The following is a 25,486-nucleotide window of genomic DNA, read 5'->3' on the forward strand; positions in this document are numbered from 1 at the left end:
CCGAATGGCGAGGTCAGGCTAAACCAGGACCCATTTTTAGAATGTGTTACAATTCTCCAGATATTCCCTCGTGTGTCAGGGGTAGAAGTAATGAAAAGAATGGCCTCTCAGAAAAGGACGAGGCGACTTGGCTGTTAGAGAAAAAGATAACTCTGCAGGCTGGGTACCTGGGATGAAAGGGGATACCCAAGGTGTTTTGAAAATTCATATCATGGCTAATAATTTTATACCAGTCTTCATTATGCAAAACTACTAGCCAAGCGTGATAGACCAAGCCATGGCCTAGGAATCATGAGGCCTGAGTTCTTAATGCCAGCCTTCTATAACCAGCTATGTGCCCGCAGACAAGTGAATTACCCTCTCTGGGCCCCCATTTCCTCCCTTGTTTAATTAAAAAAAAAAAAATGAAGGCTTGAACTAGGTCCAGAGCTCTTTTATGTATCAAAGATTTCCTTAGCCGTTTAGTGAGGCTTATGGACCCTTCTCAGAATGGCATCTTGAAACTTGTATATGCATCTTTCCCTTGTATATCAGAATATACAAGGGAAACCAGTTATGCTGCCATAGAATTATCAACTGTTGGCAAAATAAATTTGTTATATAATAATATATATACTTCTTAATAAATGTAATAAAGAACAAGACCCAGCAATAGACATATAAACTGTAATTTCAAAGGAAAGAGGTTATAAATATAAACAATATTTCAGATGTCTATGACAATCATGATTTCATATGAAAATATTTGTGATTTCTGTGGATGACAATGTCACAGGTGCCACTAATGCCATAGGGTTTATTGTCCCCATTTTCCCTGGAGGAAGGAAATGCCACACTTCAGCTAGAGGTTAGTGAAAATAAAAACATGATTTTCCCCCTTCCACTCTCCCCCCAGTTGTATCCATGAGCCCTGTTATGGGTTCAAATGCATCCCCCAAAATTTGCATGTTGAATTCCTAACCCCCAGGATCCCAGAAAGTGGCTGTGTTTGCAGACAGGGCCTCTAAATAGGCCACGAAGGCAAAACGAGGTCACGTGGGTTGGGCACTAATCCAATGTGACTGGTGTCCTTACAGGGAGAGGAGATTAGGAGAGGAGACCATGTGAGGACAGAGAGGGCACTGCCCGGTGCCATGCTGAGGCCACAGGAGAAACTGACCCTGCTGGCACCTCAACGGCAAACCACAGGAACCCCCAGGCAACAGACCCAGGTTAAGAAGCCAAGAACCAGGCGACTTCTACGGTCCTGGACTCCACCCAGCCTGGCACAGGCCTCGTGCTGCACAGGGAGGGCTCTGCGGGCGAAGATAAAGGGGCGGACTCTGTGGGCCACTGCAGAGCAAGTCAAGACCAGGAGACTCAGGAGCTCCGGGCCCCTTTGCTGAGGGTGACTGCTGCTGCCCCTGAGTGCTGGGGAGGTCTCAGCCTCCTCCTCTGGGAGTGTCATCTGGGAGATCTCAGGGGCAGCCCTGGGCACTCCGGGAGATCGTTAGCCAGGAGGCTGGATGACTTGGTCCTGAGGCTCCGTGATGGTTCCTGTCCATGAAAGGACACAGTTCAAGAGCAGAGCTCCTGCCAGTTCCCGGTGAGAAACTGTGGTCGGTTTTCCCCAACTGTCACCACTTCTCAGCATGGAGGAGCCTGCCCCTGGCAGGTGCCACTGCCCAGCCAGGGGACATTGCCATGGGGGCTGAGAATGGGTCTGGTCTTCCCAGGATCCTGAGCAGGAGGGGCAGCAGAGGGAGGAGAGAAAGAGGAAGACAGAGGGTGGGGGTGGGGGTGGGGAGGATGAGGACAGCCATTGGAAATGGGGAGAGGGAGGGAGGAGGCGATGGGGAGATGAGGAAGACGGAGGAAGAAAGAGTGGGAAGGGAACAGGCTGCTTCTTACTTCCAGTGAGGCTGCCTGAGGCTCCCTTGTCTCTCGAGGGACTGCTGGTGACCCGGGGACAACAAACTGGGAGAAGGACACAAACAGGACCTCTTCACACACCACACCACCAACCCAGTGACTCCTGGTGGCTGGAACCCCAGCTGGTACACCAGCTGTGTCAGCCATCTGTGACCAGATGGAGGCTCTGCCCCTGCAGAGCCCCCATCCTAATTCTGGAGGGTGAGGAAGGGGGCGGCCTCCAGTCTGACCTGTGGCTCTCTTGGGGGACACTGTCTCCATACATGCAACCCTGGGGCTAGCCAGATGCTCCTGCTCCTAGAGCCCCAGCCCTCTACCTTCTCGGGAAAAATTATTGACACCATTTATTTTCTTGGTGCTAGTTTGTTTTTCAGTCCTATTAGTCCTGATATGAGGCTTAATACTTCCCTGGAGAGCAAGGTGAAGCCGCTGGAATCACAGAGGTAAATATCTAATTAGGATGCTTCTGAAGGTTGTAGTATTTACTTGAGAGAATGTATCTTGGGCTGGTTTGCAATTAGGGAGGTTATTATTTTCTCTGGTTCCGGCAGGTCCTGCACTTAAATATGTCATTAGGTGCTGCTTAAAGCATCTGGGGTACCTGGAGGGCATCCTTCATTTATTTTTAAGATATTTGTCTATTGCAACATCCATACAGCTGGGCCACTGGGATGCTGAAAGATGTGCTCCAGTTCTAACTATGTTTCTGAGGGACACAAAGCAATAGTCTGGGTCACCATCCAACCAAATAAGTAAATTAGAGACTTTAGAGCCAAAAAAAAAAAAAAAAAAAAATCCATTGATTCAACCAAAATTCAAGTCTTTGTCCCAGGCACAGAGTTTAGCTTTAGGATTCCACTTCATCCTCAGCCCAGCTCTATAAGGGGATATTATTCCTATTTTATAGAGAGGAAAGAGGTTCAGTGAGAAAACATGCTGGAAGTCAAAAAGCTAATGAGAAGTAAGGCCACCACACCAAGAGGCCAATATGATAATGGTCGATTGTAGCTGAAAAAGACGCAAGACAGATGTCTTCTGAGAAAGCCCAGGCAAGGGGAGACCAAAACAAGGCTATAGGCACACAGCTGCATTAAACATTAAACACCACCCAGCTCCAGAAAGATGACCAGAAATCCTCAGGCCAACTGCCGGCTTACTTCAGTTCTACTGACCAATGCAATATATACCCAGCTTTTAACCCCAAATGACAAGACATGCCAAAGGCAAGAAAAAGTACAATCTGAAGACACAAATCAATCATCAGAATCAGACTCAGATATGACAGATGTTGGATATCAGACAGAAAAATTAAAATAAATATGACTGATATGTTAAAGTCTCCAGTGAATAAAAAGGTAGACAATGTATAAGGACTATGTATAACGTAATGAGAAAGAGAGAGAAATTCTAAGGAAAAAATCCAAAGGGAATGTTAGAAATGAAAAACACTGTAACCGAAAGGAAGAATGTCCCTCATGGAGTCATCAGAACAATAAACATGGCGGAGGAAAGAATCAGGGACCTTCAAGATAGATCAGTAGAAAATTCCCAAATACAAAGAAAAAAAATGACTGAAACAAAGCAAAACATCCTAGAACTGTGGGTCAATATGAAAAAGTGCAGTATATGCATAACTAGAATGCCAGGGAGATAAGAAGAAAATGGAGCCGAGGAGGTATTTGAACTAATAACAACCATGACCTTCCAAACCACAGATCCTGGAAACCTGGAGAATACCAAGCAGAAGAAATACCAAAACAAACAAATGAAGAAAACGCCACACCGAGGCATATCATGTTCAAACCACAGAAAGACAAAGAGAAAATCCTGAAAGAAGCCAGAATGGAGTGAAATGTCTTCCCATGTGGGAAGACTTCTCAACATAAACAGGGCTGCATGGAGAGGGTGGAGTAAGATATTTAAAGCATTGAAAGGGAAAAAGCACCAACCTAGAATTTTATATCCAGCAAAATTATCCTTCAAAAGTGAAACATAAATATTTTTCTTAGACAAACAAGAACTGAGGGAAACATATTCTACATGAAATGTTCATAGAGTTTCTTTAGGCTGGAGGAAAAATGATGTAAATCGAAAATTTGGTTTTTATATGAAGAAAGGAAGAGCACAGAGGGAATAAATGAGGGAAACATAAATAACATCATTTATTTTTCTTATTGTTAATTAATCTAAAAGACAACTACTTAAAACAATGATCGTAGTCATAACTTGCCATGTAAGTACAGTGTCTGAGTAGAGGAAATGAATGACAGCAATGTCACCAGAGATGGAAGAGAGATAGTGGGAAATTGTACCGCTCCACAGCAACCAAGGCTACGTGTAACAGTGAAAGAGCAGAAACATAGATGAATGGAATAAAAGAGAGATCAAATCCATTCAATGGAGTTTTGACAAAGGTGCAAAGGCAATTCAATGCAGAAAGGGTAATCCCTCCCACAACAGTGATGGACAAATGGACATCCATATTTTTAAGAATTGAGCCTAGGCAGAGACTTGACACCTTACACAAAAGTTTATTCAAATGGATCATAAGTCTAAATGTAAAGTGCAAACTACAAAACTTTTAGAGGAGGACTGGGGATATAGCTCAGTTGGTAGAGTGCTTGCCTTGCATACCTAAGTCCTGGGTTCAATCCCCTGCACCACAAAAAAAAAAAAAAAAAAAAAAACGTTTAGAGGAAATCTAAATGACCTTAGGTTTGGGGATGAGCTTAAAATCAAAATCGTGACCCATGGAAAAAGAAATGGTCAGGTTGCTGTAGTGGATTGAATGTTGCTCACCCCCAACCTCAGAAAAATGTCCACATCCAAATTCTTAGGATCTGTAAATGTTAAGTCCTTGGGGAAAGGGTCTTCATGGAATGGTAAGGGTCTTGAGATGAGGTCATTCTGGATCACCGTGGTGGGCCCTAAGTCCAGAGCAAGTGTCCTTGTAAGAGATACACAGGGGAGATGTGACAAAAGAGGAGGCCGTGGGGCCACGGGGCAGAGGTGGCAGTCACAAGTCAAGCCTGCGGTCGAGGAGGTCTTTGATGGGATGTGAGCAGAATGGTGCTTTACCATGTGTCCTCCTGCCCCAAACCCAGTGTAATCACGAGAAAAGCATCAGGCGAGGCCCCACGGAGAAACAGTCCACAAACAGCTGACCTGTGCACGTCAAGACGTCCAGGTCTTCCAAAATGAGGAGGGCCCAGAAACCATCACAGCCAGAGAGACATGGTCACTAAAGGAAATGTGGTGTCCTGGATGGGACCCTGGAACAGAACAAGACATTGATTAAACCAAGAGCAGGAAGTGCTGGGGAGTGGCATTGGCCAAATAATATTGTTATGTCGTGTTCACGTATGAATAGGTGCCAACAAGTCCCATCATTATGTACAACTAATGTGCCAATAAAAAACGTGGAATAAAACTGAAGGTAATCTGAATAAAATATGGACTTCAGTTAATAACAATATGTCACTATTCTTATTCCTTCACTGTGACAAATGTACCCTACTAACACACACAAGATATTAATAACAGTGAGGCACAGAGGAACCCTCTGTACTGTGTTCACAACGTTTCATTCTATTCCAAATCTATTCTAAAATAGAGCTTTAAAAAGTTTTTATGTTAATGAAATAAAGCCTGTTATTTATCACCTAAAATTTTTTTTTAAATAAATGAACACTTCTCAAAAACAATATGTATTTAAACATATGCAAGGTGCACAGGAAGAGTCTTTGTTGTTTACCTTGGAGAGGAAGCCAAAGGTGGAGGGGAGAGAGACACCACCAGGAAGGAGACACCACCACGATCACTTCTAAGGAGGATGGTGATGGAGAGTCACACAGTGGGGACACCAGCCCCTAACTCTGTATATCTGAAATCCTTTAGCAAAACGATAGAGGGAATGGTTCTATCCAAAGGCATCAGGTCCCCTGTGTGGCCACGGGGAGGCCGATGTTCATTTGCAGAGCCCTCTTGGAGGTGGTGGGAAGGCAGAGTCCTCACCAGCAGGCCTCTGCTCTCCAGAACTCAGGCCAGTGACCCAGGGACATGAGCTGAGCCCATGGTGGCTACCTCCACCCACCAGACCTCAGGCAATTTACTCAGCCTCCTGTGCCTCAGTTTCCCCATCTTTAAAATGAGGATAATTACAATGCAGGCTTCTGAGGGTTACAGCAAGGATTAAAGAGGTAACCGTATAAAAAGCGCTTATATTGCATCTGACACAGAAAGGCTTGATAAATGGTCGCTATTATCCTTTTAAATGCTTTTCCGCATCCAATTTTTCCCTGAGGCAAGATTTGCAATTATTTCTGGCAGGAAGCATGTTTCATTGCCTGCCCTGCCAGAACCTGCTCCTCCCAGGGCAGCCTGCAGGACCCTTCGCTGTCCAGCCACCTGGTGGGACGTGGAGTCTGACTCAAGGGAGCCGGTCAGGTTGGGTTCTCTCCAATAATTGAGCCTGAGAGGCCAGTGAGCGTAGCTAGTTGGTGAGAATATGCTGGACTTGCATGGCCGCAAGGACTCAAGGTCTGCCTCAGCTGACATCTGGGGAAGTCACCAGTCACAGAGAGACACGGGGGAGCAGGAACAGTGCACCATGTAATTTGTACAGAGAGACAGAGGCAAAGGTGGCCACGTCCTCCTGAGGTAGGTGGCCTTCCTGAACCCGTAAGAGTTTCTGATCCCTTTCAAGAAAAACCTCTTTCCACATGAGTTTTTGAAACAGGCTCTGCTTCTGACAAGATAACCCCAGCGGGAATGTTAATTTACAGGTCTGTTTCACTCACCAGCCTGGGGCACTGTCACTGTCCTAGCGCGGAGGACAGTTCTGGAAAGATAACTGCATTTTAAGTGAGGAAAGGAAACAGAGAAAAGCCTGTCCAGGGCCTCACCGTGGCCAGAGTCCCTCTATCCAGCCTGAGCCACTTTTTCTGGCCCCTGGTGGCCCCTCCTACATGTCCCAGGATCCCAAGTGGCCAGTGGAGAAGGCTCTCAGAGTTACAGAGCCTGTAGTCCCCACATACATAGGGATGGAGAGAGAAAAATTGCTGACTGGTGTGTCACCCCGGGAGACATGGTTGACCCAGGAGGCTGACTGCTTCCAGGGGACAGGACAAGCCGCAAGGTTGACGATTGATGTGCCACACGATGTGCCCCAGGCATCTTCCCACTGGGTCCTGCAGCCTGTGGAAAGGTCCTGAGCCTGCGACCCTCACAGCCAATTCTCCCCCTTGCCCACTCTGCCCTGCATCACAGAAGGTGACCCCTCCCACTGCATCTCCCAGTTTGCCTCCATCCAGCATCGAGGGGACGATGGCCACACAGTGGAGGGTGGGAGAAAATGGAGAGAAGGACTGTTGCTCCTCTTCCTCTCTGCCCCCAATAGCATCCTGGTTAGGGTTGTGTGTGCCCACTGGGCCACCAGGTGGTCCCAGCCCCACCTGGGGGCCAACCCCTGGGCTGCTGTAAGACCTCCTCCCTGGGGCTGGGCCCATTGCCTTTAAACCAATTTCCTGTCTTAAAGTCGCTGTCTTCAGTTCTCTGGGGGTTTCTGTTTCCTGATCAAGACTGTGAAGTTGGTACTGTGTCCAGCCATCCTGAGAAGACAGAAACACAGGCTGGGTGACGAGCCACGGGCCGAACAGCTTGCAGTGGTGCTGGATTTGAACCCAGTGCCATCTGACCCCACCTCCTGCCACTGCCCTTGCACATCCTTCCTGTCCAGAGGAGCTGGCCTTGCTTCCATCTGCACCTGTGGCACCTGGGGACAGTGTCACAGCCCTCCTCGGACAGCAGACTCCAGGTGACTTGCCAGTCATTGCTGGGCTCCTGTTCAGCCCAGATGCATGGTGCCAATCTGAAGTCCCAACCTGAGTATTGGGAAGTGTTTGCGCTGCCCCTTTCCTGGGGACGCAAAGACAGACTGTTCCAATGACACTTTAAACGTTTCCTTGGGTGACTCGCCATCACCCCCTCAAAGAATGTCAGTCCCGAGGCTCTGCATTCCTCTCCCGGCCCGCGTAAGAGGGGAGTTACTTTTCCCCGGTGTTTTCCACCCCTGCCTCCATCCTGCAGGGTCCTGGATGTGTCTTATTTAATGATGGGTTCCATGATCTAGATCTTTGATACTGAGCCTGGTCTGCCGACCAGTGTCATCTGTCACCTGGAGCTTGTTGAGGTGTGGAATCCCAGGTCCCAGCCCAGGCCTGTGGAATCAGGATGTGGATTTTAACAAAGGGCAGCTCCCCAGATGATCCCTGTGCACACGCAAGTTGAAGAAGTGCCACCCCAGACTCTCCCATCCATATTTACTAGGCACCTGTTGTGTGCAATTTCATGATAGTGCCACACATTGTGGGGGTGCAGCAAGATGGAAGAGTGCCTGACGGGCCATGCATGCTCTAGGCTTTCTATGATCATCATGATTTTTATCCCTATTTGCTGAACCTCAAATCAAGCACTAGGGGCTCAAATATTAATAGACGAATAAGACGGGCATGTTCAGGCCTTGCAGAGATGCAAAAATGCACAACAAGTAACTCTGACCAAATGTAGCCTGAGCAATAATAGTCACACACCAAGCTACAGGACCTGAGTTTGGGATTTTGTTTTTGTCTTTTGGTGTCGGAGATTGAACCTAGTGGGAGGTTTGGATAGTACTCTGTGATCCACAAACAGTATTCACATATGACATCATTTGAGCATAAGGTGACTTTATAAAGTGACTAACATGACTATTACAACCTCTATAGAAATTGAACTCAGAGGAGCAATGCCCAAAGGCACACAGTGATGAGTCCAAATCTTGTAACTCTAAATCCAGTGCTCTTTCCTCTGTCCCTCCAAGCCTCTCCAGAAGAGAAGGTACCTGGTACCAGCAGATACCGGAGAGTTCCAGGTGGGGCCCATATCTTAATTGGAACATCTCCCCAAAGGTCGTTGTGCTGGAAGCTTGATCCCCAGTGTGGTGAGGTCAAGAGGTGGTGAAACCATTAAGAGGTGGGGCCCGGTGGGAGGTGATGGGTCACGAGCAGCCCTGGAAGGACCCATGCTGATCTCATGAAGTGGGTCAGGCCTGGTAGGAGTGATTCCCTCCCATGAGAACAGGCTGCTAGGAAGAGAGTAAGCCCGGCCCTCCCAACCTTCTTGCTTCCTGTCTCTCCATTTACCTCATTTATCCATTATGATGCTAGCACCATACCCTTAAAACACCTTTTCTCTAAAGGACTCAGCCTCCAGTGTTTTGTTATAGCAGCAGAAAAAAACTAAGCCAATGTCATTGGAGTGTACTCCTCACTGTTTTCATCCTAGGAGGACAGTGACTGGGGTTGGGACTGAAGTTGCTTCCTCTCAGAAGTTACAGCCAAGTGGAAATGAAGCCCAGGCAACTCATGGGGGTGCAGGACTATTCTGTTAGGGTTGCTTGTTTGTTTGTGTCGGGAAGGGCTGCGAATTGTGGGGTGTAAGTTGTTTCCTCATTAGAAAGCTGACTTCAGGCTCCTTCTCCAAGCCAAGCTGAGGGAGCTGTGTCCTCCAGAGGCTATTTACCACCTCAGCCCCAGATCAGCACATGGAGTTTTCTCAGTGGGCTCTCCCATTGAAAGGTGAAGAGCAATTGTTCTCAAAGTGTGGTCCCGGGCCCAGCCACACTTAGTAGCACCTAGAGAATTGTTAGAGATAAAAACCCTCCCACTCTTCCCCAGACCATGGAGGTAAAAATCTCGTGTAGAAGCACCTTGCTCAGGTGCTTGATCAAGTCTTCCAGGTGGTTCTGAGTTTGAGAACCACTGATGGTGCTGTCAGAAAGGACTTCCTGTAATGATGGACACTCTCTAAGCCTACACAGTCCCCCTGCAGAAGCCACAGCTGCAGGTGGATACCGAGCACTTGAAATGCAGCCCGAGTGGCTGTGGGACTTTTAAATTTCATCCTCTTTTATTAATTCAAATTTGAATATCTGCCCATGACCAGTGGCCACCTTATTGGACAGCACAGGTGTAGAGCATGCTGTCCCTCACCCCCAGTTCACAGATCAGAAACAGCACAGGAATCCCCAGCAAGGGGGTCCTGGGGGAGTCAGGAGAGGAACACAGAGAGGAGCCATTGGGAAGAAACCTCATGGCTAGGCTCGTGAAGAAGCCAGACCCTGCTGAGGCCCCGCAGAGACTGTGGGAGGAGCGGCCTCTCCCTAGGTCCCTTGGTCCTCTTGTCCCTGGAGCTGGGCAGTAGGCAGGTGGGTCACAAGCTCAAGATTCAAACGGACTAGAGAAAGGCCTCAGAGAATTCATCAAAAGGAAATAGATAAAATAAAAGCAGAACAGACCTTGGTCTCATGTGAAGAGCCCTCTGACAGGCGGCTGAGGCCAATCCTGCTGTGGGGTCAATGTCCCTTGAAGGAAGCATGGGGTCATGGATGAGATGCTGCATCCTAGCCAGGTGACAAACATGGGGCTAGACCTCAAGGGACCTCTTTTCCTTTACCTGCAACAGAGTAGCCAAGAAGCCGAGCACCATGTGGCAGTCAGAATAGCAAGGTGAGGAGGAGCTCGGCTTTCTGCAAGTGGCCAGAGCTGTGGGCTCGGCTAAGTGGGTGTCCCTTGTCATTCCATGGTCTAATTTCCCTATCTGAAAAATAAGTCCGTCAATAACGGAAGGGTCATAACGATTAGATGGGCACAAGAACAACACAGCGCCAGGTGCACAGTAGGAGCACAATAACTAAGGAGCTTACTAAGTGCGCCAAAGTCTTTTTATTTATTTATTTATTTTTAGTTATAGTTGGGCACAATATCTTTATTTTATTTGTTTATTTTATGTGGTGCTGAGGACCGAACCCAGGGCCCTGCATGTGCTAGGCGAGTGCTCTACCGCTGAGCCACAATCTCAGCCACAACCCCAGCCCCTCCAAAGTCTTTAAATGGACTCACTCCTCACAGCACTCCAGGAAGCAGTCCTATAATGATGCCCATTTTTCAAAGGAAGAAACTGAGGAACAGAAAGGTTGTGTGCCTTGCCCAAGGCCCCCAGCCTGCTGGGTGGCTGAGTCCTGAGTCGAGCTCTATAGTAGATGATTTCAAGTACCCATTGCAGGGGCCCCCACACATGCTAATTTTTGTTGGTATCTACCCGGAAAGCAGCCAGGTATGCCAGGAAGGTAATTAGTCAAGAGTCAGGAGTGGGAGGCCCTGATTCAGTCACCTCACTCGGTGACCCTGAGCCCCACCCTGCCCCAGTGTCCCCATCTTGCAGTAGAAGGGATGCACTGGTTAGATCTCAGCCTCAGGAGCCATGGACGGCGTTTGGAGGAAAAGAGACGATTCTGTTCTAAGTGTTTTAAACACCCCCCCCCCCAGGGCCTGCTGGGTCAGAGGAAGATGGGCCCAGAAATCCCTGGAGGCTCCCCGAAGACCATTTCAAGGTGTGACCTCATTCTAAGGACTCAGGGTGCTCTGGTGGGAAATGCCAAGAGTGTAAGGAGGAACTTGAGGCTCCCATCCTGGCTTGGCAGGGTGAGCTTCAACATTTGCCTCCAGGGGCGATTTAGAACATTTGACTAATATATTTTATGTGTGCAGGGAAGTCCCTTTTGACCCAGTGTTCTCGCTGCTCTTTCTTACAGCCAGCTTCATTCTAAATTATATATTTAGTTTCCTCATTTGCCAAATGCAGGTAAAACCACCACGTTCTTGTGCAGATAACATGAGATAAAAGAGTCGAAAATCAGAAAGTAGGGCTGAGATTGTGGCTCAGAGGTAGAGCACTCGCCTCGAACATGCGAGACTCTGGGTTCGATCCTCAGCACCACATAAAAATAAATAAGTGAAACAAAGGTATTGTGTCCAACTACCACTAAAAAATAAATATTAAAAAAAGAAGAAAATCAGAAAGTATCCATGAGAGGGTCTTATGACTTAAGTGGCCTGAAAGCTGATGCTGTTAAAGATGGGGGTGGCATGGGGAGGGGGCCATTTGTGCCATTGTAACCCTCTGACGGGTGACGTAATTCCCAAGGAGCTCTTCTGGGGGAAGGAGCCCCCGCGACTGTGCAGGCTTCCCTAAATGCTTAATTTGTTACACTTAAGTCTAATTAACAGAACTAAGAAAGCCAATTTTTCTCAATTACAAATTCGATGAATTAAATGTTCTTCAACAATTTTAAAAGGAGTTAAAAACAGTGCATTTGATCCTTGTGAATACCCCAGGTACCTGGAACGGCAGGCAAAACATTCAAAAGATAAGTGTTACCCAATTTATTACTCAGCACACTAGGCCCACCCTAAGATGGCCACACCATGGCCATAATCCGTTTTCTGCTTGATATATCACCTCCCCTGGATTATTGCTACATCTATTTATTATTTATTACGTTATTTTTATATCTTCCCAGGGTTTCAGTAATATTTTATTCCCTCCAGTGGTTGGAGGGAGATCATTAGTCTTCCAGAGCCAGAAGTCAGAGGAAACCTTCTCAGACAAGCAGAAGACAGAGTGGCACTACTGACCAGCTGGTTCTTGACCGGGGGCAGGGGATCTAGACCAAAATAAAGGTGATTCAGATGCACATCCCAAGTCTCCAGGCTAGATCCATTTTTGTAACAAAGTTTACTTATGATGGCTTATGAATTTAAAACAGCTATTTCTCTTATGAGTTTTTTTTTTTTTTTTGTAGATGGACACAATACCTTTGTTTTATTTATTTATTTTTATTTTTTTATGTGGTGCTGAGAATCAACCCCAGTGCCTCACACATGCTAGGCAAGCACTCTACCACTGAGCCACAGCCCCAGCCCTTTTATGAGTTTTTAAAAAAGTTTTGAAATGTGGTATCTTCCCTAATATGAGGTCATAAGAAAGGCATTTTTCCTTGAGACTTTCCCCCAAACCCATCACTTCAGTCGAATCGTGAGAAAAACAGCAGCCAGACCCAAACCAAGGGGTATTCTACACACACCTGACCGGGACTCCTCCCAACCGTCAAGGTCATGCAGAACAAGGAAAGACTGAGAAGCCATCAAAGACCAGAGGAGAGTGGGGAGAGATCCTGGTTAATGCACCGAGGTGCCTTGCGTGGGATTCCAAGAAAAGGACATCGCCAAGAAACCCTGATGAGATGCAAACAAAGCCTGGCTTTGGTCAGCGTGAGGGACCAGTGCTGACCTCCCAGCGCTGGTAACACGAGAGGTCAGCAGCAGCAGGAACCCCCGGGACACCCTGGGACTCCCTGCTATCTTTGCCACTTCTCTATTAATCGAAGATTGTTCCAAACTGAGTTTATTTTTTAAGATGGCCTCTTAGGCTGGGGTTCCCCAGAAGCAGACCCTGAAACAAGGATAGGAGTGGAATTCATTCTTAGGAAGGTGATTCTAGGAATCACAAGCCTAGGAGTGGGGACAAGAGAGGGCAAAGGGAGTTGGGGTGCAGGTTACCACCATGGGCTCAGTCCTGCCCAGAGCGTAGGAGACAATGACGGTGGCAGCTCAGAGCTAGCCCAAGGGGTGGGTGTTTATCCACCATTCCTGGCAGATGTGGTTGCAGCCTGCGCTGCAGGTGGACACCTCCACCTGACCAAACGGGCCAGGCTGGCTCTGGACGCCAGACACAGCCTGGAGCAACACTTCAGGGCAGATGTGTCCAGGGGAGAAAGATAGGCCCTCAACAGGACCACCACTCTCGACATTCTTCCCAGAACAGGTTCTGCCTGAAAAGCTTCTTAGCTGGTGACGTCTAAGCCATTGTCCTATCTTGATGATATATTCACCTGGTCCAACAATACTGTTCAAAATGTCCTTATTCTTTAATAGAATCTCATTGTCATTAATATCAGACCATGTAAAAATGTCACCCTTATGAGAAGGGATCAAATCTGCAAAGTGGGCCCTTCTGCTAAGACCACTCACCCACTGGTTACTGGGAACATCCTGCTGAAACTGGCTCCTACCTGCTTACGGTGCCTGTCCGATTGTGCCGTTCAGCGCCGGGTTGGTTCCTGCCTGGATTTTATGTGACCCCCTGGGACTCAGTGACCCTTCCCGGCCTTGCCACTGTGTCTATTTATTCTGGGATTATTTGGTTTGCTCATGGTTCTGGGTGTTTACTCTTCCCTGCTTATGCAGGTAGAAACAATGGCATGTTCTGTCAGCACTAGGCAGGAAGACGGAGGTCACTTCAGTAATTTACACAGAGGAAATTTGTTGAAGGGAAGCGGTTCTATAAATCAGAAGCCAAATAGGGTTTTTAGCTGTTTAGAAACAGCACAGAGCTGCTGGGACCCTTGGGCTGGTGGGGAAAGAAGGAGGGAAGGTGCTAGTGGAGCCCAGGGGTTGGGGTCCCCCAGAATAAGCTGGCATCATGGTGGCTGCAATAGGACAACAGCTCTTTAGCTATGGAGGGGAGGCAGGGAGGGGCCACAACCAGTGCCAGGGACCAGAGACAGAGGACCTGGTGTCTTCCTCCTCCCTCCCAAACGGCCAGTGACCTGCAGCCTGTATGGGGTGGTCCCCTGGTGAGCCAGACAGAGAAGAAGGGGGAAGGATGAAGCTGAGGCTCTCAGATCCCCAATAACTGATAAACAGCCAGATCCTTTGCGGAGAAACAAGATGCTCATATCTATTTATACTCCTGACTTAATAAACTAAACAGTAAACACGACACTAATCATCCTCCTCCAATAATGTAACTACCCTTTTGTACAGCCTTTCTCATTTACACATTGCTACAAACTCATGGTCTTTTGTCTGTTTGTGCCAATGAACCACCTTCCTAGGTTGTCAAATGGTCAAGCTCATCCCATGGGTGCCTTTAGGATACCCCTGGCAGCTTAGGAAGCACCCTTCCTTTCGAGCAACAATAAAATAATCCAGAACTTTCCACCCTGATTTTCTCCCACCCCAAGATATGGCATCTGCAGGGTCCTGATACTACTAGTGGAGAATAGTGTTAAAGGTTAAAATCCAGCTTCAGGACTGGAGGGGTAGCTCAGTGTAGAGCCCTTGCCCCATCTGTGCACGGCCCTGGGTTCCGCCCCAGCACCTGCAGGACCAGCATGCCTCGCGGGGTGGAGGATTACTGGCTTTAGAAAGGACTGAAGCAGGGCTGGGATGCACTCAGGGGTGGAGCACCTGCTCAGCATGCACGAGGCCCCGGGTTCGATCCCCAGCACTGAAGTCTGAGCCTCATCCCTGGCAAAGCGATGCCCATGACAAGACATGAGTGAATGGCGTGCCGTATGCCTGCCAGGTGTGGCTCTGAGCACTTGGTCTGCACGTTGTCACATCATCACAACCCTCTGCAAATAGGGGCACCCGGCCTCTGCTCCACATAAGGAAGTAGATTGAACCCTGCTCATCCACCTGCTGGCTCCATGCTCAGAACCACTGCACCATGCTGCCAGGCTGGGGTCACCTCTGGTCCCCAGATGGTCCTCATACTGTTGGTTCTCTAGACCACCGCCCCGGGCTTGGGACACCGACTCAACCTTCCAATTCCAGCTTGAACACTCTCCCTCTGTGCCCCTTGCTCCTAGTCACCTCGACACACATTAGAGCCATGTGTGTCCCTCCTTAGACCATAAGTCCCCCAGGGCAGGCTCACCTTCCTCCATTGCTGCAGGGTCCAGTAGCAAGCAAGTGCTCAAATCACACCTGAGAAAGGAAGAAAAAGAAACCCGGCTCTCAGGTAGCTCAGGAATGCTTCAACCCCTAGCACCTGCTGAGGGGCCCCAGCCACCTCCTGTTAATTAAAAGGGGCCTCCCCCCCCCCCCCCCCCCGCATTGTAAATCCCCAGCAACAGCAGGAGGCTGCTTCTCTTAAAATGAGCTAGTGTTTCTCCACTAAGGAAAACACAGCTCCTGTCTTCAATCTGAGAAGTCTCTAAGGAAAACTAGAGTGAGGTTAAGACTAAGTCTTCCCAGGACCCAGGGGCTGGTGTGAAATCCCACTGTCCAAGTGGCACTCTTGCTAACTGCCCCCCTCACCCCATTTTTTAAAATTTTGGGGTACCAGGGATTGAACTCAGGAGCACTCAACCCCTGAGCCACATCCCCAGTCCTATTTTGTATTTTATTTAGAGACAGGGTCTCACTGAGTTGCTTAGCACCTTGCTTTTCTGAGGCTGGCTTTGAACTTGCGATCCTCCTGCCTCAGCCTCTGGAGCCTCTGGGATGACAGGCATGTGCCACCGCGTCCACTTCCCTCCTCCCATTTCTGACTCCCTCTCCCTCCCTATTCTCTCTCCCTCTCTCTTTTTCTCTCTCTCCCTCTCTCTTTCTCTCATGCACACACACTGCCTTGGTAACCAGTGGTAACTAAAGAAGCCCAAATCCAACCACACTCCCCAAAACGAGAGGTTCTCAGAGCACACACAGGGTATGAGCCAGGTTCTTCTGAAGTGGCTGGTGGCTGGTGACTTGGAGCCCCAGCAAATGTGGAGGCCCACTGCCTGCACCCCACTTTCTAGCATATATGCGGCAGAGCAGGGCTCAGGACTCCCCGGCTTGAACATTCCTGCACAGTTGGGCAGTGCCAGGGTGGCGTGGCAGAGCTTGCTTTAATGAATGCATAATTAGCACCGTGTTGTTCTGCCAATGGCCACCGCTCAAGTCCTTGAAAACAGTCTGTTCCCTGAAATAGGTTAATCTCCCCTCCACCACCGCCGTTACCTCGTTTACACTATAGACTCAGCCACAATGCCTATATGAAGGGGGAAAAAAATCCCCAAAGAAATTATTAGTGTTGGCATAGCAACAACATGTTAATTGCATCTTCCTTAAAGCAGCCCAGCAGGACCTCGGGCTCCGGGTTGGTCCAGTTATTGTGCAACCGAAAATAGAATAAAACTGCATCCATGGACCAGAGGCTGTATTTCAAGGTCTCCCCTCCATTTAATGTAAGTTAATAAAGTTTGGTGAATTTTCAATACTTCCGCGCTAAAATAGAAACAAGCTCAGGCTTGATTCATAAAACTGTCTTGATGTCGGGACATTAAACAGAAAAGATCATTATCCTCTTCCTTTGTCCCACACCCTCTAACCTCTCAGCTGCACCTCTCAAGTCTAATTAGTCCAGAATAGAGGGCTCCAGAGTTTGGTGGGGGAGACAACTTAATAAAAACAGCTACTAGGCTCTGGGATATAAACATGGAAAAGCTCAACTCTAACTAGATTAGACAGGAAACATCAGCAGCATTTGAGGACATTCAGGCAGGGGCTTCTGGGCTGGTTGATTCTGTGCCTCCAGGATGTGACAGAAGGCTCAGATCTTTCCATGTCTCTGCTCCTCTGTCTGCATGCCAAGACTGGACCCCCGTGCTCACAGGGAAGGAGCCGAAGGAGCCGCGAGAGACAGAGACAGACAAGGAGAGAATGAATCTGGCGTCTCTTTCCTCCTCCACATCCATTTTCCCAGAGTCCTGCAGCAAAGCCCTTCTCGTGTCTCATTGGCAGAATCAGGTCACATGCCCATTCTGGAACCAGTCAGCTTCCCAGGAAATAGCCTCCAATGCCTCTGGATCACTTCCTGAGCCGAAGTTCATTCTTCCAGCTGAAGTTTGCTCCCCTCTGTGGGAGGGGGGACTAGACAGTGTGGAGCCACCTCTGTGCCCACTGCATGGGCACCACAGATTCCAGAACCGCTACCTTCTGCCAGGCACCGTCCAACCTGGACTCGCTCACAGGGGAGCCGGCGAAGCAAAGGGAGATGGAGGATGAAGCCCCCAGTCCTCCCTTCACTGGGGGGAAGAAGCAGACCCACTCCTTCCCAGGTCACTGTTTAACTCTCAGATGTGACACATGAGACGGGAGCTCTAGGTGAGAGCTGGGCTCTGCCCAGGGGCAGCCACAGGAGCTGCATTCTGAAGCCCGGTTCCAGGCCACAGCTCCAGTGCTCTTTGAGAGGAAATTGTGCTCCTCATGTGTTGAGGAGCGCACTTCGTCAGCAAAGGCCATTTCTCTGCTCGATTCTCCCTCATCATGAACCTTCTTTATCTATCAAGTGCCTGCTTGGAAAGGTACTTTTATATTATGCGAATTAAAAAACACTCTTAACCATATTCACACAAAAATCTCAACTATCAAAACCATAGCCGAGGGCCAATAAGCAAGTGAAATGTCATCCCACTAGCTCTGGATACCAGTTTCCAATGTTTCACTTGCCTCTTACTGTTCAATCCTTACAGGAACACTGAGGCTAGTAGAAAAAGTAGCATCAACCCCCCATTTAATTAGAGAGAAGCTCAAGTGCTTAAATAATTTGCTTCAGCATTGGTGGATCTCATATCCAACAAGATTTCTATCCCACCTATGTAAAGAGCTTTCAAAATTCAATAACAAGAAAATCAACAATTCCATTTTTACAATGACAAAGTTCTTCACCATAGAGGATATAAGAAGAGTGAATAGTCACATGCAAAGATACTCAACACCATTAGCCATTAGGGAACTGCAAATCAAAACCACAGTGGAGCCAGGTGTGGTGGCTGAGGCAGAAGGATTGCAAGTTCAAGGCCAGCCTCAGCAGTTTAGTGAGTCTGTAAGCAACTAAGTGAGACCCTGTCTCAAAATATAAAGAAATATAAAGGGCGGGGGATGTGGCTCAGTGATTAAGTGCCCTTGGATTTAATCCCTGGAATCAATAAAAAAAAAAAATATATGGTGGAACACCAGTTCATACCACTCTGAGGCTTCAATAAAAGAAACAGACAAAACCAAGTGCAGATAAGAATGCAGAGTAACGAGAACTCCAATGCATTGATGGTATCCATGCAAAATGGTCCAGTGTCTCTGGGAAAAGATTTGGTGGCTTTTTACAAAATTAAATATCTATGTCCTACATGATCCAGCAGTCTCACTCCTGGATTTGCCCTAGAGAAATAAAAACTTACATTCATACAAAAACTTGTACACAAATACTTGTACAAAAATACTAATAGCAGCTTTATTCATGACCAGAAGCTAGAGAGTCTTCCCCTAGTGAATGTTTGAACAGCTGGACAGAGTACTACTTGGTGGTAAAAAGGAATGTGGTATTGACACAACAGTTTGGATGAATCTCAAAGGTATGGTGCTGAGGGATGGAAGCCGGGCTCAAAAAATTGTATACTATAGGATTATTTCTACATGATGTTTTTGCCAAGACAAAAATCCATAGTGATGAGAACCGACCGTGGTTGCCAGGCTCTCTGGGTGCGGGGAGAGCATGTCTATAAAGGAACTCTCTCGGGCTGATGGAGTTGTTCTGTGGCCTGGCCACGGTGGTGGTCACATAAATGCATGTGTTATGTGCCGCACCGTACACCAGCGGGCGAGGGGAGCCAATGTTTACTGTGTGATAATTGTAGAAACAATCTTTTAAGTGGTGACTTGAGAGCAGGCCCCCTCCTGGCCCACAGCACACGCCTTGTCTTTAACAGAAAGCCCTAAAAAGTTTCTCTCCCAGGTTTCCCAGACTGTGAAAGCAAGAAATCAGAAGGAGAGGCTGAAGACACAGATGACACTGCACGATGACAGTGACGCACGCCCTGCGGGCAGAGAAGCACAGAAAGCCAGGAAATGCAGACCTCCCAGCTCAAGGCAGGTCCGCGCCCTGGACACTTGCCCCTGAGGCCCAGGAGGACTCACCTGCATCTCGGTCCCACCCTGGTGACGGGGCAGTTCCTGATGGGGAATCTGGATCACAGGAGCCAGCTCCTGTCACTTCGGGCTCTGTCTCTGCTGGGGATGGCGCCCAGAGGAGCACGTCCTCACTGTCCCCACTGCTTGAAAGCAGCACCAGCCTGGCTGTGGGGTAGTTTCACTGGGAGCTGGGCCGAGAATTTGGACACTGGGATTTCTTTTTCTTTTCTTTCTTTTTCTTTTTTTTTTTTTTTTTGACTTCCTGACCTTGGGCTCCTGCTGTTGGTTGTCTGTGGTCTCATCCATGTCGTCATGTCTGTCCTAACACCGCTGCTGCTGAGGGGCCTGACAGGCCGGCCTGGTGGCTCCTCGTGCCACACACCTAGGTCCATTCTAAGCCACCGTGGAGCAGCTCAGGACCATGGACGTCACCACTGGGCCCACTTCCTGCTTTCTCTGTGTCCTTCTGCTGGCCACCGGGGTCCTGTCACACCTGGAGAGCTACAAGAAGCAGGAGTGAAGGGGTCTGTTCTGTCCCTTGCCCTGTGACCACCCCTGCCGGCCCATCCTGACCATGTCTGACTCCTGGCTGGCTTCTCCTGGGTCATGTTGTTCAGTTCCGGTCACCTCTTCTGTAATCATGACTTCTCAGTGTTTCCATGGTGACATCTAGGACCACTATATTGGCCCTGCCTGGTGGGGTTCCCCATGTAACAATAAAATCTATTTAAACCTTGAAAAAAAAATTTAGACACTGGGATGCCCGCGAGTTCACCTGTGGATGACCAGCATCTGCCCCTCAATGTGCCCTTGTGGTTACCTATTGGCCCATGACTACCGACCACAGCATCTGACATCTCTGAGCACCTGTGATGTTCCAGGTCCTTCCTTAGAACTCTGTGTAGATCCTTCCACCTCTTCCTCCCAACAACCCTGAGGAGTCACCATCATAAGCCCCATTTTACAGTGAAGGAACTGAAGCCAAAGAGGTTCAGGGATTGCTCGTAACCACCCATTAAGTAAGTGGCAGAGCCAAGACAAAATGCCACCAAACACTTCCCCCACCACAACTGCCCAGCCACACTCCCTCAGAGAACAAGCTATGAAATAAAATAAAATTTTTAAAAAAGCACAAAGAAATTTGACTTCTAAAGCTTCAATAGAAATGCAGACGAAGTGAGGACAGCTAAGAAATGGATGTTTCTTTGACAGGAAATAAATATTTGGAGTAAAAGAATGAAGAGTTTAATTCTATGGAGACCCATAGATAAGACATAATTAAGTCCTTCAAAATGAGAAAAAAAAAACTATTCTTTTTCTCTTTGGAGACAGGGTCTCATTACGTTCCCCAGCCTGGCCTCAAACCCCTGGACTCAAGCAATCCTCCTGCCCCAGCCCCCCAAGTCACTGGAACTAACTGGGGAGCACTACTGCATCTGGCTTATGAGAAAAATCTATTCTTGAAGCTATTACAGAAATTGCTTCAATCCACACAAATGTTGTTAATCAAGTGAGAGAAGATTGTAGCAAAACTTAGAAAGACATTTAGCTTAATGTGTGAGGATATTTCTAGGAAACTGGGTCACCTGGGATTTCTGACTGTAGCTGAAACAATGCAGCCACAGGTACACACCTTCATCTTGTAACCTCGGTGCTCTCCATGGTCTTGGGGACTGCATCCCAGAGCAACATGGGTCTCCTTTAAGGACCTGGGTGCTCAGTGGGAAAACCCCTTGGTTGTGTGGATAATCCACTCTGTGAAACATCTATCCCAAAACCATGGAAGAGAAAGACCCTGTGACTGTGGAAGGGAGTTTCCTCTCAACCACGTGACTTAGAGTTCTGAGAACCCTCTTGGCAGGAGACTTTGTGGTCGAGGACTTTAACCATATTGGGAAAATAGCAGGCGCACCACGGTGGTGATGAAGCCAAAGGAATCCCTGACGTATTCAACCAGAAACCCTGGGAGGCCGCCTTTCAGACTGGTCCCCGATGGTTCCTGCTTCCTCACTGTCACGACTTTATCTAATCTCCTCCCTTTGAGTGTGGCCTGGGTCTAGTGATTCTCTCTGTAGGAAGACCAAAGGGACACCACTTCCAAGACGAAGTCATAAAAAAGACCGTGGCTTCTGTCTGGGGCCTCGGTCTCCCTGGCGGTACTTAGTCTGGGGAGAAATGAAATGTCACATCCTGGGAGGCGGGGAGTGGAGAGGCCACCTAGTGAGGGGCTGAGGGGTGAGGGACGATGACAACATGGGAGTGAGGTCGGAGGCCCCCATCTCAGTCGAGACTTCACCTGAGACCTGACCGCTTGACCCCCGCCTCAGGGGAGACCTTGAGCCAGAAGCTTTGAGCTAAGCCATTTTGGGGTTTCTGAGACCATCAAACAGTGAGATGATCATGCTGTTTTAAGTCACTATGTTTGGGGGCACTTTGCCATGCAGTAACAGATGACTAACACAGACTGTCCGTGACAGTTCGCACATTATAAATCAGTAATAAAGAACACCTTCTCGTTATATTTCATTCACTGCCTCGTACCTAAGGAATTTTCAAGATCTTCTCACCCTCCCAGCTTCAGAGACATCGTCACTTGTTACTGAATTTGCACTGAACATTCAGACCCTGTGTTACAATTGCAACAGTGTGACAGATACATTCCATGTGCCAAATGGAAAGTCGGGCGCCATATCAATGAATCCTGCCTTATGAGTGCCACATATCATGAAGAAAACCCACAGGCCACCCTGGGGATGGTGCCAGACACCCCAAGGTACCATTTCATTTTTCACTTCCATTAAAAGTGTGTACAAAGTGTACCATATGATCGTGCCCTAGAGTTTTCCAAGGCTTTCCAACACTGAGTCTGTAAGTTCCCAGGGCCAGGTTTAGGGTCACTGCCAGAAAATCTTGTTCCCTCAGAGAAGTAAGACCCAGGCTTATGGGGCAAGGGGACTGTGTCTACTTCAAATGTCACTGGGAATCACCTCATAAAGGGAAGGACCAGGGACGGCCTCAGAACACTTCCCACGGCAATGTTGGCATGGGCCTCATCCTGCGCCTCCTCTGGGCCTCACTACCAATACCTCGGCCTCCCACTCTGGTGTCTCTGCCGAGCAAAGGCCCTAATTCCTGAGACTCTAGGAGGGAAGGAGGGCGGTAGTGACCCCAGACCAGGCTCGCCTGAGTCACCCTTGATTCCTCAGGTGACTACTGGCTGAGATTCCTCAGTCAGGCCTGAAGTGAGGAGGGAGAAGGGGACCAGAGAGGAGGGGGGACCCTGGAGGAATGGCCACTTCCAGTCTGGGAGAAGCAGACTCCCTGCATTTAGCAGAGCCATGGAAGGAAGCCATCTCTTGGCCCCGTTCGTTCCATTTGTTTGGGAATGTTTTTTTATCCTCCTTTTCCTTAGTTCAAGTTCATTGAACAAACTGAAATGTCTACAATTGGCTGAGATCTGATTTCCTGCTTTTAAAAAAAAAACAAAACAAAACATCAACACAACAGAAGTCATCCTAACCCTCCCGTGAGTCTAATGGTAATGAAAACCTCTGTTGCCTGGATTCAGGTCAGCACGGGGTGGGGTGGGGTGGGCCTCCCCGAGGCCTGAGGCTGAGGGTAGGTAACCCAGGAAACCTGTGGGCTATTTGGGACGAGTCCACCCTCAGAGGGCCAGATGGATGGTTGGAGCAGATGGCTTAAGCTGGCGTGACGTGGCTGGGCCTCTCCCAGTCCCAGTCCAAGTCATTCAGCATTATTAGTCACTATTTGACAGAGACACTACTGAGGAGAGGGGTCCCACCTCCTCCCTGTGTGACCTGTCCCTGCGTGGTAAGGTGCGAGGTGTTATTGATGGATGATGGTCACCCCACCGAGCTTAGGGGCTGGCCTAGCAAGGGCTACAGGGGAGCAGAGATGGTGTGTGGAAAGTAAATCAGTTCATAGCTGCTTATCTAGAATTTTCTCCACCCTGACTCAGCCTTGTGGGTTATAGCTCAGACCTGACAGAAGGAGTTTCTACCTATGCACACACAGAAAGGAGAGAGCACTAATTTTTATTGAGCTCTGTGAGGCAGGAACAGTGCCACAGCAGGATGGTAATAATAGCTGCAGTCTGAGGAACACACCCCACGTGCCAAGCACTGTGCATATGTTGTGTGGGTCCCGGGTGGACGCTAAGTGGGCTACTGGTGTGCCTCGTCGTGTCTAGAATACCCTGGGGGAGGACCCCGGCAAAGGCTTCTTCTTAGAGATCTCCTAGCAAAGAATTCACTCCAAAGGAAAAGGAAAATCGCACCCAAGAGGATGATACCATCCCCTAGAATTAGTTTCAGCTGAATATAGGAGGGGGGCGCCCTCAGATGAACAGCAGCTTAACCAATAATAAAGGATTTTTCTCTTTTAGGCATAAGAGGCCCAGAACCAAATGTCCAGCATTGGTCTGGAGATTCTGCCATCTCGCTAGAGACGTAGATTTCCATCTTTCTGCTGCTCTTCAAAGACAGAGGTTTTATCCACAAGTGCTCCATTTGGACGGCCACTGGAGTTTCAGCCATCACGAGTGAAAACGTTGGCACAGAGAGGAAAAAGGACAAACAGGGATGTACTTCTGGCTGAGCCCATGCACCAGGTGGGTCTGAGCCCTTTTTCTTACATCCTGTTGGCCGGAATGGACGTACTGAGCTGTGAGGGAGGCTGAGGAATCTTGCCTTTGGCCCCAGGTGGCAAGGAGGCCAGTGGAAAATTAGGATTCACTTCTTCCTCTTTTTTTTTTTTTTTTTTACTTTTTTCAGTTATCAATGTGTCTTATTTATATGTGGTGCTGAGAATTGAACCCAGTGCCTCGCACATGCCAGTCAAGCGCTCTACTACGGAGCCACAACCCAGCCCCCAGAATTCACTTCTTAAGGAGAACAGAGAGGGTGGATTTCTGAATAGGCAAAGAACAACTTCAACCCAGGCAGCCAAGCACCGGCGGGCAGTGAGGCTAACTTCAGGCCCTTCCTCTTGGGATTTGACTCTGAAGTGGACTTTCTCAGGGATTGACTTGGCAGAGCACAGTTGTCCTACAACAGCCCCCTGCAGAGACTTCCTATGGGTCCCTAAGATGCTAATCTTCACCTGTCTCTGCCCTTGAGGGAAGAGAAAGGTAGAGAGAGCCTGGGCCCCTAGGAATTTGTGAAATTACCCTATCAGCCCCATATCACCTATCCTCCATTTTACATAAGCCGGTATTATTTCAGGCCTCAGTCATCAGCAACTGGAATGAATCCTAAGCAGCACATCCACTCGTTTGCACACGAGTCAATAACGTGGCTTCCAACTAGAAATGAGACAGGTAGGTGGGAGGCTGGGAGGGGGAAAGGGAGCCCCGGATCCTGGAGGGGCAGGGACAGGTTATGTACACGGAGCTTCAAGGTGCAATGCCTAGAACTCTACTCACTGGGGCTGGTCCTAGAAGACATGAATATGTCCCAGTCTTGAAATCAGCAGGCCAAATACAAGCTCCAGGCCTGTCACTCAACAAATCTATAATCTTTCCTCCTTCCTCTCTCTGAATTTTTGCTTCCTCATCTTTGAAATGGGAAAGAGGTAAAATCCTATCGGAGGATAGTTGAGGATTTCCAATCAGAGGACCTAGAAACACTTTTGTAAACCATCATGCTCTTTACATGCTGTGACACTTTTACTGTTGGATTTAGTTATGCAAAGAGGTAAATGGGCTTGTGGGCTAGCTCTGGAACTCAAGAGATATTTGCAAAATCGATTGTGATGTGAACTTAGTTCTTAACATCTGAACCGTTCTCTTGCTTTTGACGTCATACCCTGATGGAGATGGCCCCAGCTGCTGTGTAAGTGTCCAGCTGTTCCATATGTAATGGCACATTTGACAATTTGGTCAACCGTCAAGGGAGGGGTGGTCACACACCTGACTCTCTTTGGGTGGTTGAAATTCA

General features: G+C 48.3%; 1 long non-coding RNA gene across 1 annotated transcript; it reads left to right on the forward strand.

The window, feature by feature from the left end:
- The first annotated feature begins 1,095 nt into the window (after positions 1–1,095).
- On the forward strand, positions 1,096–5,328 carry LOC124090350 (uncharacterized). Its single transcript, XR_006851070.2, has 3 exons — positions 1,096–1,585; positions 2,274–2,354; positions 5,016–5,328. It is a non-coding gene; the product is annotated as an uncharacterized LOC124090350 (long non-coding RNA).
- The last annotated feature ends 20,158 nt before the right edge of the window (positions 5,329–25,486 follow it).

Source organism: Marmota monax, unplaced genomic scaffold (assembly GCF_021218885.2).
Source record: "Marmota monax isolate L192 unplaced genomic scaffold, Marmota_monax_Labrador192_F-V1.1 WCK01_AAM20220418_F8-fsc00017, whole genome shotgun sequence".
NCBI lineage: Eukaryota > Metazoa > Chordata > Mammalia > Rodentia > Sciuridae > Marmota > Marmota monax.